Raw genomic sequence first — 14,989 nt, 5'->3', positions numbered from 1 at the left:
GGTTCTGCACAAGTCAGTTTTAATTCCAAGCACTTCACAGGCCATTTATAGACTTAGCTTTGTTTCACCACAGATAGAGGCTGTTTGTGTGGTTATGACTAAATTCAACACATTCAAAATATTGTTCTATCACTGTGACTCCAAGAAACAGTGGTAGCCCTTCAACATTAATCTCTTCAGATACATGCTGTGAAAATAACCCAGCAACAGACCATGTAAATGTCTGAATGTCTCTTTAGATCTGCCCTAATGATTGAATCCTAACCTCCAATACAAAATGAAAAGGGAGAAAGCCAAAATATAAACAGTCCTAGTTCCATCTCTTTTGTATCGGTGAACCTTTTTCATGTGAATTTATTCTAATTTCATTTGGTCCTGCAGCCTAAAAGCATAGCTGGTTTTTATAGCATGATCTCTATTTTTCTCAGAGCTTGGCTGGCTTTGATTTACTTAGGAGAGAATGTCCCTTGAGTAAACATTATATGATTTTAAAAATAACAGAAGTATTATTTGAAACAAAGGTTGGATTGGAAAGTAAATGTAAACTTGAGGTTTAATTACATTTTATGTCACAATGTAACTTCTTAGCCAGGGATTTAAAACACTCTACAACTGAGCCCCAACTTGCCTTTCCAGTTCTTTTTTTTTTTTTTTTTTTCCCCTCCCATTACTGGTGTGGGAGAAATTGTGTGGGCCTTGGGGTCAGTTACATCATTTATTCACAAACATTTACTGAGCAAATACTATGAACGGTTACAGGAATAGTACTGGGGATATAAAAATAAAATAATAATAATAATAATAATAAATGTTGCTCTATTCCTTCAGGGAGCTCACAGTCTGACAACACACACACACACACACACACACACACACATACACATAAAGGCAATCATAATACAGTAAATATGAAGTAATAGGTATATGTATAATATAACATGAATCACTCTTCTGGGCTTTCTCCAAAACACATGCTATAGTCTGGCTCTTGAACATTCCCCTTAAGGCCATGTTGGTTGCCACCTGGGGCTCTGTTAAGAGATGGTAGAACATTTAAGAGGTAGGGGCTAGGGGGAGGAACTTAGATCCTTGGAGCCAAGTTCTTGAATCCCAGCCCCTTCTTATCTTTGCTTCCTGGTTACCACAAGGTGGGTGATTTTCTCTGCCAAACACTCCCACTATGATGAATTGGTTTACCATGTTCCTAAAGTCAAGAGGCCAAACCATGGACTGAAACTTCTAAAACTATGAGCCAAAATACACTTGTTCTCTTTGTAAGTTGATTATCTCAGGTATTTTGTCACAGAAACACAGAGCTAACATAGTCTCTCACATTCAAACTAGGTTTCTTCTCATGTTCCTTAGCCCCATGACTAGCTTCGCCATCCAGCTTTGTATTCATCCAGGTATACAAGAACTGTCTTCTCCTTCATATATCATACCTATTTCTAAATGTTTTACTTCATCTCCACTATCACGACCCTAACTCAGTATCTCAGAATATCTTGCTTAATAAGTCTAGCATCATGTACCAGGTCAACCCTTAAATTCATTATGCACACAGTAGTCACAATGAGTTCTTAAAACAAAGAACAAAGAACAAAAAAAAAAAAAAAGAATAAGAAAAACTGATCCTCGCTTCTCTCACTTAAAATCTCTTCATTCCTCTTAGATTAAGAGAAATCACCGGGCACAGTGGTATATGCCTGTAATCCCAGTGGCTAGGGAGGCAGAGGCAGGAGGATCTTGAGTTCAAAGCCAGCCTCAGCAACTTTGCAAGGCCCTAAGCAACTTAGTGAGACCCTGTCTCTAAATAAAAAATATTTTTTAAAATAATGAGCCAGGGATATGTCTCAGTAGTTAAGCATCCTGTGCAAAATAAATAAATAAAAATAAAGAGAAACCTCCTTAACATCACCTATAATATTCTTCAGAGTCTGGCCCCTACTGCTTCTGTGTCCTCCTGTACCTAACACCCCTACCCAGAACCCCACTGAACCTGGTTTTATTCAATTCCATCATATATCTTAAAATCCCTGTTGATACAGGGTTTTTGCATACACTATTTCCTCTACCTACAGTTAATTTTTCTCAAGTGGTTAATTCATCTTTCACCTTTTGGCTCAAGCACACTTCCTTGGTGAAAGTCTTGTCTGTGCTTCTTTACTAGGTCAAATTCTCTTCTTGATCTAATCATCATGCCCCCCCCCCTTTTTTTTTCTTCTTCATTGTGTTTACCACAGTTGCAATTTCCCATTTACTGTGAGAATCTGATCAAAGTTCAACTGTGCCAGGAGACTATAAGCTCTATAAGGGCAGGAACAGATCTACTTCTGTCCTCATGACCAATGCTTAGCACAGTGCCAAAAAGATAGGTATTCAATCCAATAAAGTTTGTGGAATAAATGCAAGAGTGATGAAGATTCCCTGGGGAAGGGTTGGGATAATGTCACAGCACAGGGGTCAGCTGTGTTGGGTCTTGAAGGGTTGGGATAATGTCACAGCACAGGGGTCAGCTGTGTTGGGTCTTGAAGGGTTGGGATAATGTCACAGCACAGGGGTCAGCTGTGTTGGGTCTTGAAGGCTATATCATCATTTATCAGGCAGAAGGGGCACATGAGCAGAGCCAGAGAGAAGCAAAACAGTTTGCCATCATTCAGTGTAACTGAAGCTGTGGGTGTGATCTGCCTGGGGGAGGGAAATAGTGAAGTGTCAGAAGTGAGGCTGGAGAGATTCAGGGACTAAACCACAGAGGGCCTTTTGTGCTCTGCAAAGCAATTTGGATGTTTGCCATGGGAAATCACTGAAGGGTTGTAAAAAGGGAGTAAAATGATGATCAGATTTGCATTTTAGAAAAATCACTCTCCTGGTAGTGTGAAGGATGTCCTTGATAGGCTGGTATTAGGGACAGGGGGACCAGTTAGGAGGCCATTTTACAAGCCCAGATAAGAGATGATGAGGCATGAACCAAGGCAAAAGTAGGGGATTAAGTGGAATGGGCAGTTTCAAAAGAGATGGAAAAAAGAGTAAGGGAAGAAAGAGTCAAAGGCCATCTCTCTGTTCCCTGGGAGCATGGGAGGAGGTTAGTGTACAAGTTAGAGGGTACAAGATGAGAATGATTCCATTAGATGGTTGAATGTGGTTTTAAACTCAGCAAGGTTTGATGTTTAAGAGCCAAAGTCTTATTCCAGAATGATGGCTGTCCCCCAAAGTCCTTTTTCTTCCTCTTTTACAGAATGCTGATTTAGATGAGCTCATGACAACCTAAAAATGGCCACAATGCCCAGTCTCCCTTGCAACTAGGTGTGGCCATACAACTGAGCTCTTGACAGTCCCTAAGAGAAGAGGGCACTTCTGTGCCACTTGCTTTCAAGGAAATCACTTGTCCTGAATTTCTTCTCAGATAACCCAGAGTTGGGTTAGCTCTAACTATGCAAATGAGACAACACCTCAGGGGATTGCAGAGAAACAATGTGGAAAGAACCACACAGTCAGTAAAGCAGAAAAACCAGAGAGCTTGCTTTGTGAAAGTATGTAATAAAAGTATCAGACTTCTATGAAATACTTTAAATAAGTGCAACCTTCCCAAACTTCAGAGTCACTTTGAACCTCTTAAATACCACCTTGGAGCTAGGGGCATAAGCTCAGAGACAGGCCACTGGCCCACCATGGGCAAGGTCCTGGGTTCCATCCCTAGTACTGCAAAAAAAATAAATTCCAACTTGTAAAGTAAGTACTAAGAATTTACCAAATATGATCAGAAACTTCTCTTTTCAGCTCAAACTATCTTTTGTTGGTGCCAAACTAACTTAACCAAATATTTCAAGGATCTAGACCAATAAAGCTTTCTATCTACTGTGTATATTTCCAGAGATTCAGAATTACTAAAAATTCTGAGTCCTCAAGATTTCCAGAGCAGGACCCAGGAAGCTACACTTTACACAAATAATTAGGCCATTCTGACACAGGTATTCAGGTAGAATCCATTCTCAGAAAAGCTGATGAAGAGATCATGGTAGAGAAACTCTGGACTTGGTATCAGAGGCCTGGGTTTAAGTTGCTGATCAGCAATCTCACTAGTCACGTGGTCATGGACAGTAATCTCTAAGCCTCACTCTCCTCTCTGTGGGATTCATCATACATTTCATAACCTACCTGGCTGGAATTTCTTTATCTACCTCATAACACTTCATAAAGGAGAAAGTGTTTATAAAGTTCTATTTTGAAACCTAGTAGGTACCAAACATATATTATTCAATAAAGTCAGTAAATCTGCAGTTATTTTAACATATATTCAACAAACCACATCACAACAAAAGAAGTATGACAGCACCAAAAGGTTTCTGTTGGATATTTCAAGACAGACAAAATAGGTATGAAGCAATCTACGGTGCATATCATGTCAATCAACCCAGTAAACTGTAAAGGCTCTTGCTTATGGATCTGACATTGGCCAAATCATGATAAGGGCAACACTACATGACAATGGCCACAAACCACAGAACATTGAAATATTTCTTCTGCTTGATATCAGACTTTCAAAAAGCAGACTCTTGAATCTTAAATAGGCAAATAACTAAAGTAAACTCTTCAGTAGGCATTGACATATTTACAAAAGGAAGGCTCTAACAAGTATTTATCACTAATAATTAACTATTATTCAAAAATTAGAATGTATTAAAATACATATAATGATAATATACTCTGCATACTTGATTGTCTTTCCATTCAGGAGACCCTTCTAGAGTGGTCAGTACTCAGGGTAATTGCTAGGCACACAGTTCAACTGCATAACATGAATATTTTGAAAACACTAAAGATAGGATTGTTTCCCAGCTGGGTGATATATTCTGAAATCTGCTTTTGGAATAGATCAGATATGTCTTGTACTTACCTCCTGTGCATAAAACAAGAAAACAAATTCTATAATAAAAGACCTCTGCCTAGAAGACAAATTATCAGAGTTTTTCAAGCACTGAGTGGGTACCTAACAAAATTGATGGCCCATTGTTCTGGGATTAGCACTAGCAGCAAGAAAACTTTGCAGATCTAAATTCATGCACAGTGTTCATTTCCTGGTTATTGCTGCCTTTATCATCATGGTTTTGGCTATGACCCATTTTCCTTGCCTATATGTTAGTAGTAACTAATAAGTGAATAATCAAGCCAAGTTGGACAACCGCCAAAAGATGACAGTGATAATTCAGTTCTAGCCAATTATACCCATGAGAGAATGCAGGAAAACAACCCTAGTGTTGATAGATCTTCCAATGTTTTAAGAGCACTCTGGTACCTAATGGGACTTGACAAATATTTACATCAACTAATACAGAGATTTTCATTTTCATCTGAATTTTGTAGAATTTTCATTTTAAGCAGTTTAATATAATAAGTAAGAATATGGACTCTAGAGCAAGACTTCCTAGAGTCAATATCTAGCTGTGCCACTAATCAGCTGTAGGAACTTAGGCAAGTTTTATAAAACTTCTGCATCTCCATTTTCTCACCTGTAACACAGGAATAAATAATAGCACCTACCTTCTAAGATTGTTTGAGAACTCCATTTTTAACTTTTTTTCCCTTGTGGTGCTAGAGACCAAACCCAGGGCCAATGGGTATCAGGTAAGTGCTATACCTCTGAGCTATACCACCAACCCCCCCACCTTTTTTTTTTTTTTTTACTATTTTTAAATCTTAGGATAATGCCTGACATATAGCAAGTGCTACATAAACAATGAAACACACAAAACCTCAAAGTGCTTTATAAATACAACTCATGGGCAGGTAACATTTTCACATATATTATTCCATTTGATCCCCACTGTGGGATGACCATATTACTCCACAGATAAGGACACTGAGTTTCCCTAGGGGCCCGTCAGGAATTCTTTAGGGAGGCAGCTGCATGTACTCATCAGCCATTTGGGAGCAATGGGCATAGGCATTTACAAAATGGTTTGCCCAAAAGTACACTCCAGAAAATGACAAATATACAAATCTGAGCCAAGAACTCAGATGGACAAAATCAGAGGTCTCCAAACCAGCATTCACCACGGGGTTTCTTTCTCAATAACTAAATAATTATATAAAGATATGACTCAAACCATTGTGAGCTATTTTAATCAATAAATGAATTGTTCAAGAGTAACCACCTTGAGATAATAGGCAAATCCTTGACATTCCATAATGTCCATTTATAATCTGACTTTTTTATTAACTTTTGATTTAACAATGTTTTGTAATAATTTACTTTCTCTTCTCTCTGACTCCAAGACCTTTCTCCCAGGGACTTTAAGAGCAGGTCACCTGACTGTCCAGGCCTGAGTGATAGAAACTGCTAAGTTAGGAACACCCTGTCAACCTTTACTTTGATTTTCCTGGTTCTTGTTGGTTTAAGGCAGATCCTTAATGTTATTTAAACAGAGAAGACTATTTGAAATTTCTTGGTAGATGAATTTGATAGTGATAATTTTTTAAAAAAACAATGACCGTCCTCTTGAGATAAAAGATCTCATTCACCAGGATAGACACCTTATCTGAATAAGTCAGGACTTCTTTGAATAAAAAGGTCAATGTAGCCCTGTTTCCTTTTCTTGAACAACAGCAATAACTTCATGTACTCTCTGGTAACCTGCATTTCATAAAGTTATTTAGGCAGTACAAAAGAGTTTTCTCTTTAGGATTTGGAGTTTTAATTTGTGTGTGTGTGTGTGTGTGTGTGTGTGTGTGTGTGTGTGCGCGCTGTACTTGAGTCTTCCTGAGAATATAAAATGCACCAAATTTTAAAAATAACTATGGATAAACTGCTATTTATTGAAATTAAAACTCAGATTATAGGATACTATCAAGAAAATGAAAAATCACCCACAAAAATAGAATTATAAATATTTGTACATTATCTATGTCTAGTATTCTGAACATATAAAGAATTTGTACAATTCAACAAGAAGGGAAAACATTGTTTTAAATGGACAAATGCCCTGAACAGACATTTCTCCAAAGAGGATGTACAAATGGCTAATAAGAACATGAAAAGATGTTCAACATCATTAGTCATTAGGGGAATTTAAATTAAAATAAAAATATGATACCATTTACACCCACTATTACAGTTATCACTTTTTAAAAGTAAATAAATGTTAATGGATGTGGAAAAATTGTATCCTCATTGGTGTGAATATAAAATTAGGTATCTGCTATGGAAAGCTATATGGTAATTCCCACGAAAGTTGTACCCAAGAACTGAAAACTTAAGTTTAAACAAAAGTCTGTATGTACATGTTCATAGTGGCATTCATTATTAATAGCCAAAAAATAGAAACACTCCAAATCCCCATCAACTGATGAATGAGTAAACATGATATGTAAATCTATACAATTAAATACTATTCAGACAAGAATGAAGAAGTACTAATACATGTCATAACATGGATGAACCTTGACAACACTTTATCAAGTGAAAGAAATCAGACCAAAAAGATCACATATTGTGTAATTCCTTTTATATGAAATATCTAGAATAGGCAAATCCATAGAGACAGAAAGGAGAGTAGTTGCCAGGCACTGAGGAGAGGGGGAGGGAGGAATGAGCACTGACTGCTTAAATGAGATTGGTTTTTTTTTTTTTTTGGGGGGGGCGGGTAATAAATATTCTGGATTTGAATAGTGGTGATAATAGCACATTACTATGAATGTAGTAAAAGCCATTAAGTCATATGCTTTAAAATGGTGAATTTTATGTTCTGTCCATTTTACATTTTTAAAATACTCACTTGAACCCCAAGTGAAAGATGCAAAAAGTCTCTTCCTCTCATACAAAATAATTTAATGCAGTATATCACCCAAATAATGTGTGTATGTGCACACACGCACAAGTATCATGGTGCCTGTGTTCAATCGCAGGCTTTGTACATACTAGGGAAGCCCTCTACCACTGAGAAGCACCCCAGCCCCATCCCAAAAGCTTTCAAAGAGTGAAATACTGCATCCTGAATTTCAGAAGCTGACAAGTTGTCCTCATTCCTTATATTCCATTGTACCATCTGTTATTATCCCTTTGCTCTTGAATGGCATTTTTGGGTTGTTGATTTGCCAGTAGAAATTTCAACTTTTCTAATGTTACATCTCTACTTCCAAATGTTCCCTGTCAATAGTTTAGCCAACTTGGCCATCAGTGATTAAAGAATATGTGTGAAACCTTTTCCTTTCACAATTACATAAAATGTGTAATTCAAAATAATTACACATTAATTACTCTGGTAAGGGGAGGGATATGATTTTTCAGAGATCAGTAATTTGAATTTTTCCTTAGTTGATGTGAGATAAATGAACCAGAAATAGCACTGTATCTCATAGAGAAAATAAAGAACACTGGAGACAAACTATTTAAAAAGACTTCCTAAAAAAGATGATATATATTTTTCTCTCACAAAGAAACATATTTACCAATAAAATGCAGCTTAAATAAGCAGACCAGTAAAATAAACTATGTCCCAGATTTAATTTTTCTGAACTGTAAAGTTACACAGGAGAAAAAGTTGGACAAATTAAAAAGTTGGGAAAAATCTCATTTAAGTGTACTTGCCTAAAGCTGTTGATTGCAGATCCAGTTGGATCAAAGAATACAATTATAAAGTATGGTAAAGTAAGATAGAAGGTTCTGAAAATAAAAGCAGCTGTCAATTAATTTCAAAGGTACAGCTTCCTGAAGTTATGTTAAATACCTAAGCTATGATTTTAAAATACCTCAAAGAAATTATCCACATAAAAAATTATGCTTACCTTTTATGACATGTCTATTTAAATGTTAATATGACTAGATTTATTCCAAACAGGTAGAATTTAAAAAAAAAAAAAAAAAAAAAAAAGACGGCATTGAATAATTCAGATTAAAAAAAAAATCCCTCTCTTTCATCTTAAGTATCTGTCTACTTCAGGTGAGAGTAAAGGCGGTTTTAGCCAGAACTACCTGGAGAAGTGTGCTCCAAGTAATCCAGTCCCGTAGAACTAAACATATCTGGTTCATGTCCTGTTATTTTAAAGAAATCTGAGAAATACAGAAACTGAAACCAACCTGTTGAAGGTGAACAAGGAACCTGATGAAAAGTAAACCCTTTTATTTTATGTCAAAATTAAGTGGCATAGAAGAGGGTACAGAAAACTCTGCAGGTTGCATATGTAGCCAAAGGTCAAATTCTAAACGTGTTCAGCCAGAATATAGACCTGTATGTGTGGCTAAAACAGTTACACAGTTCAACAATTCCATTTCCTTCACTTGAGAGAGAAAAACTGATGTGATATAACAAGAAAACATCAAGTTAACTAAAATTCCTTGTCCAATAGAGTCCCTTAGGTCCTCTCTGAGTTTTTCCTAATTCCCTCCATTTTACCATCTGGGCCTCAGGCCTGGAAATGTGTAAATTTAATGATCAAATGAAATCCTGGAAGAAGACTGCACTCAGTCCCTCTAAACAAAAATAAATAACAAAACAAAATCACCCCTAGAAGTAAGGACACCTCAGTTAAGAAGACCACATTGCTGGAGCCCTGGGATTACAGACCAAGAAAGATGGTATTTGGAGTCAAAGGAAAGGAGAAAGCCAAAGGAATTGTTATGCTTTGAGGAATGCATTTGGCCATTGTCTTCATCCAAACATGCACTCTCAGCACAGAAATTCTTTATTCTGTCAAAGGTCTAGCCTGGGGAAGGAAGAGGGGCAAGTAGGGTCTCCAAGGTCCTTCTCACTCCCAGATGACCCAATTAAACTAGGAAAGAGGCCAGGATAGTGGTTCAAGCATTGGAGGTGGGGCTGAGAAAGGGAGGAACTATAACGCTCCAACAAGAAATTTGGGGTTAATAAAAAGTCCTTGGTCTGGGGTAGTGCAAGCTGATCATCCCATCTGAGGTCATTCGGCAGTCACAAAAAGCATCACTTACAGACAGTTGGGGTGTTTCTGCTATGAAAGGTAAAATAGTGACCACTGTTCATAACCATGATCTAAGGCCATATAATAGGAGGGGCAACAGCTGGGCACAGGTGGTTTAGCTCAATTGCACATGGGTTTCCCTCTCATTGCCTCTTCTATGGGTTTTCAGGAGGCAGACCTGAAGAAATTGGAAAAGGACCATTCTTCCTGCCATTTTCCAGAGTTCCTTGAAAACGAGCTGTTTTGAAGAAAAGAAGTTTTCTTTTCCTTTGGTTAATTTGGAAACAAAGAGACCTCCCTGTTCTCTGTCACCAACTCCCTTCAGAGAAAGTTTGTTCTTTGTCTTAAAGGTAGAAATGTCATCTTTATGCACACTGAGAATGAAAACTTCTAATCTAGAGTCCCAACTTGCACATAAAGTCCCAGGGATTGAAGCCACTTTAACAGAGACTGAGTGAGGAAGGACAGGCCAGAAAGGAATCTGTTCTGGCAGAGAACGAACTAGGATTCCCGAGGCACAGTGGCATAGAGAGCTGAGCCACAGCTCATTGCTGGAGCAAGTTAATTTCACTTCGCTGAGCAAAGGAAGCTTCAGAGTTCTAAGACTCTGTCAAAGGCGGGGGAAAGCCCTTTTGGTTTACAAAAGTCCTAAAAGCAAAATGATTTCAGAAAGGGCTCTTTTCCCACTAAAGCCCAGAAGCTTGGCACCTCAGTTTCTACCTTCAGGACACCTCGTTTATGCCAAAATAGAACTCCAGAGGGTTGCCAGGAGGGCACATTTGGACTTTGTCTTTGATCAGTGCCTGAGCAAGGTGTGTCCAAGGATGAGGAGTTGTGGGGGCTGAGGACAAATCATTGCACAGGCAGACACATGCCCACTGGCTGGCTATCATCAGGGAACCTGGAGGTGAAGAGTAGCTTTCTTGGGCTGATTTCTTCCCTCTGGAAAGATTCTGTTCCTTCTGAAGGGGACAAGGAGGAAAAAACAGCTAGCAGGGGTCATTCTTTTTTACTGTGGCTTCCCTTTTATCATTCCATTCCCCTCTTTTCCTGTTTAATTCCATCTTATTTTCTTCCTTCCTTCCCTGAAGGTTTACAAAAAGGAAAAGCAACCCAGATAAACCCAGGGAAAGTTCAATGGCATTTTCTGTCCCATAATGGGATTGGGGAGAGATCCTAAGACACAGCACCTCCAGCTCCCAAATTTTAATAATTAGCATAAAGGCCATTAGTTTCTAGCTATGAAGTTTTTCTAAGATTCACATCTACCCATTTTCCCAGTTGTGGCCCAGGGAAACTAGCAGTAAAATGCTCTTGCTTTTTGCTTGCTGGTTGGCTTACAAGGTGTATTGGGTGGGCAAGGGTGAGAATCTAGATAGGTCATGGCCAGGTGTGGATACCCCTGGCCCAGTCTGAACCAGACTGTTCCTGCAGTATGAACTCCAGAGGGAGGTGGGGATACAGGCTGGGAACACACTATAACCGACCTGGTACTGTTTCAGTGAAGGGCAACTCTGGTCACACACCCTGGGAAGTATGTCCTCTGGATGTGGCAGCATCACTAACTGGAGCTTGGTCTTCACTCTCCCCACAAGTCTATCTGCAAAGGACCCTTGGGATTTTGGGGGAATGTGGCCATTTCTAACTGTGACGTTCACTGTGTTGGGAAAAAGTGATGGCACGTAAGAAGTTAATCCAGATGCGTGCACTTGGCCAGGGCACGGGGCCCAGGGCCAACAGAGAGGCAAAGTCAGCTCCTTCCCTCTGTAGTTCTTAACTACTCCCCATGTCTACCCCCTCCCCCGCACTATGCTCTCATTTTCGACCAAAAGTATTCAAGCCCGCAACTATTTTCAGTCATAATCTTCCCATTCTCACTCCCTTCATAGTCATGCCTAGGCACTGACAGAAAAGTGCACTTTGACCCACAGTGAGAGAGTCTCAAGCCCGCCGCTGTGCGCCTGCAAGAAAGCTCCTGGCGGCGCACAGCTGTTCCCTGCGCCACAGAGGCGCGCCTTAAGCTCCTTTCACTCCGGGCTCAGGGAACCTTTCCAGCCTGTCGTACTTCCCACCCCCTTGACATTTGATTTCTAAAACGTAGAAGCAAGGGTTGAGGCTCTGGCATTTAGAAAAGAGGGCAAGGTCAAGGCCTAGGGATGGACCTATCACCCGATCCGCTTGCATCTTTGGTCTCTGCTCAACCAAGTCCCTTGTCCGCAGTCACTGGAAAAAAAGATCGCAGCGCCCAGTGTACCTGGAATTTAGAGACCTGACCCTGACTCTATTTCCGGCCATCTCCAGCCCATGCCCACGTTCTCCCTCCCTTTTCGCTCCTTTCAAACCAGAGCGGTCCCGAGATTTTGATTAAGACAAATCTGTTCTTGCGCCGCACCGGGATTGCGCCAAATGGCTGGGCTACACCAGCACTGCATTTTCATCCCGCGGTCAGAGCCTCTGCAGAGAAAGGTCTCGGTCCGGACGCACCTCGTCCCCTCCCCCAGAGCGCGGGTCCGCGCTCCCGATCGGCTCCAGCACGCGCCTTCCCCTCCCGCCCTCCCTCGTCCAACCCAGCAGTTTTCTCCTTTAAGAAGCACACACGCCCACCCCGCCTCCCGCGTAAAGGCCAGTTTTCTCTCGTTTTGTGTCTAGAAGCAAACTCAACTGGAAGTTGAAAGTAGAGCCAAAGAGGTGAAGAAGAGTACAAGATGCACTGAAATAGAGAAGGGAGAGATCAAAGAGGGAGGAGAGAGAGCGAAGAGCTGGAGGTCGAAGAGGGCATAGGCGGAGAGGGAGAACTGATTGAGGGGTGCGAGCGCCGAGGCTGCAGAGCCGCAGCGCCTCTTGCGCGCCCTCCCGCCCGCGCGCACCGCGGGGTCAGTGGAAAACTCACATGGTTGGAGTGCAGAGCGGCTCTCAGCTACAGCGAGTGGGTGATTTGGGGGGCTCCCCGCGGTCTTCTCTCTGGTTGCCTGCAGCGTGAGGGCAGAAACAAAACAAAAATCACGGGACACGACTGGGACGGGCCGCTCGGCGCCTCCGGGACCGCTCTCATTTGGCACAAGGAAGCGGGCGCGGGGATTCGGGCTGCCTCGTGTAGCCTATAAATAGCAAACTTTTGGACTGAATCAACTAACAAATGAGAGGAGCGGGCGTAATTTTGCGCAGGATCCCCCCTTTCCGGGGACAGCCCGACCCCCCCCCCCCACCATCACCACACACACTCTCTTTTAAGAGGGAGGAGGGGACAGATTTGAAGGGGGGGGGGTGGAATTTAATTTTAGTAGAATTTACAGAAGTTTTTGTTACTTTTGCAAAGAAGGAACCACACCGTCTCTGATCTTCCCCACCCACCTACCTTTGCAGCTACTCCCTCTTAACCCCAACCCCGGCCCACAGCTCCACACCAGCTAGAAAGGGCAAAGACCCAGGGGAGCGGAGTTCCAAAGGGGTTGGCTGTTGACGCGGAGAGGAGGAAGAGGAGGATCCCGAGCCGGGTTTCCCCGGGACTACCGGAGCGACGGAAGCTGGGGCGCGGGGAGAGGGGAGATAGGGAGGAGGGGAGATAGGGAGGAAGGAAAACAGTGACAGGGTTTGGGATCTTGTTGAAGTGCCACGATAGGAATTTGGTAATCCCGCATTTCGGGAGGAAATGCGAAAGGGTGAATTCACGTGGCGCAAGAGTACCTGGACTGCAGGTTTCTTTCCCACAGACAATAGCCTTCCAGTGCTAGCAAACCCCTTTCTCGATTACTTTGCTTGAACCCTCCTCCGGGGCCCGACCCGAAGCGCCAAGGCAATCACCTGAATTGTGTCTTTGCTTGCGTGGGGCCCGCAAGATCTGGGAGAAGCTCACCCAGAGGAATGCACCACGGGATCTTCCTCACTTAGTCCTCCCCACCCCGGGGGCGGGATGCCTTTTCTCTGCGCCCCCTCACACCTGCCTCCCAGAAGAAAGCGAACTGTCTAAATGATTGGAAGTCCCGGGCGCAACTCGCAGTCCACCCTCCCCCTTTCCTTGGGACAGGGCCGAGTTGTGGGTGGTGGTTGGGTTAGTTTTTCATTTTCATTCTAGGTCCTCAAAATAAAATCCCTGAGGACAACAGCTACTCGCTTTCCACTTCAAACAACCCATTTCAGGAGGTTGTTTCGCTAAATTTATCCTGGATGTTGCTAACAAAAATAAACAGGGTCAATAGAAGAATCAACACAGGTGGCTGTGGGGATTGGACAAATTTAGGACGCTGCAGCTGAAGCGAGGAGCTGCAGGTGAAGGGAGTTTGTGCCGCTCCCCTATGAAGACTCGATTCTCTTCGCCAGGCCTGGGGAGTGGGGGACCAAGCCCTCCCTAAGAGGCCTCTAGCTGGAAGGGGAAGAGGGACGCACGAGAATGGTGGTGCTTGTTCTTTCATTTGCCCACGTCGGCGCAACACCACCGGTGAGGCCCCACACAGGAAAAGGTCAAACCCCTAACCCGACTTGCAGCCGCCAGAGAAGACCAAAGAGATCTCCGACTTGGTTACTGTGAGGGCATTGGTGCCTTAATCGCACTTTTCCAACTGCTTCCCTCCAGTCATCTCCTCAAAATTGCAAAAGTTATCTTGTTAGCCCCAGAATCCCGCCGAGTTAGGAAGGAGCGGGAAAAGGCAGAGGAGCTAAGGAGGTTAGGGCAGCAACCCTCTGCTCGGGGTATGCAGCCCCTGACTCCACGGTGGCGGGTGCGGGAGAGCTTTCTCATCCAACCCTGGTAACCAGGCGCTCTGGGAGCTTCGACGTCTGACTGCTCTTCCCGACTTCCCCCCCAAAGGTTAGAGTTGGCGGTGCGACCCCTTGGCCCCATCGGGAGTGCTCTTAAGGGTTCTCCTAGACGGGGATTGGACAGAGCCCAGGGGTCCCGGGCACCCCTCACGCTTGAGCGTCCAAGGCTACCCACGTACCTGTCCTGACCTTCCCGCTCCAATAGCTGGCCGGGCCTGGAGCCAGCCGCCTCCTGCGGAGCCTGCCCTCGCCCTCTCCTCCTCCTCCCCCTCGCGCCTTTGCTCTTTAGGACGCGCCACCAGATGCG

General features: G+C 42.6%; 1 protein-coding gene across 1 annotated transcript in view; it reads right to left on the bottom strand.

Moving 5' to 3' along the window:
- The window catches only part of Esrrg (estrogen related receptor gamma), a 589,781-nt gene extending 576,858 nt beyond the window's left edge, over window positions 1–12,923 (bottom strand). Inside the window, exon 1 of the mRNA XM_047520875.1 lies at window positions 12,818–12,923. The gene's annotated coding sequence lies outside the window, so the exon portion shown is untranslated. The remainder of the gene's footprint in view (window positions 1–12,817) is intronic.
- Window positions 12,924–14,989: the final 2,066 nt, after the last annotated feature.

The sequence above is a fragment of the Sciurus carolinensis genome, chromosome 12, assembly GCF_902686445.1.
Source record: "Sciurus carolinensis chromosome 12, mSciCar1.2, whole genome shotgun sequence".
NCBI lineage: Eukaryota > Metazoa > Chordata > Mammalia > Rodentia > Sciuridae > Sciurus > Sciurus carolinensis.
This window is presented reverse-complemented; position numbering and strand designations above follow the sequence as displayed.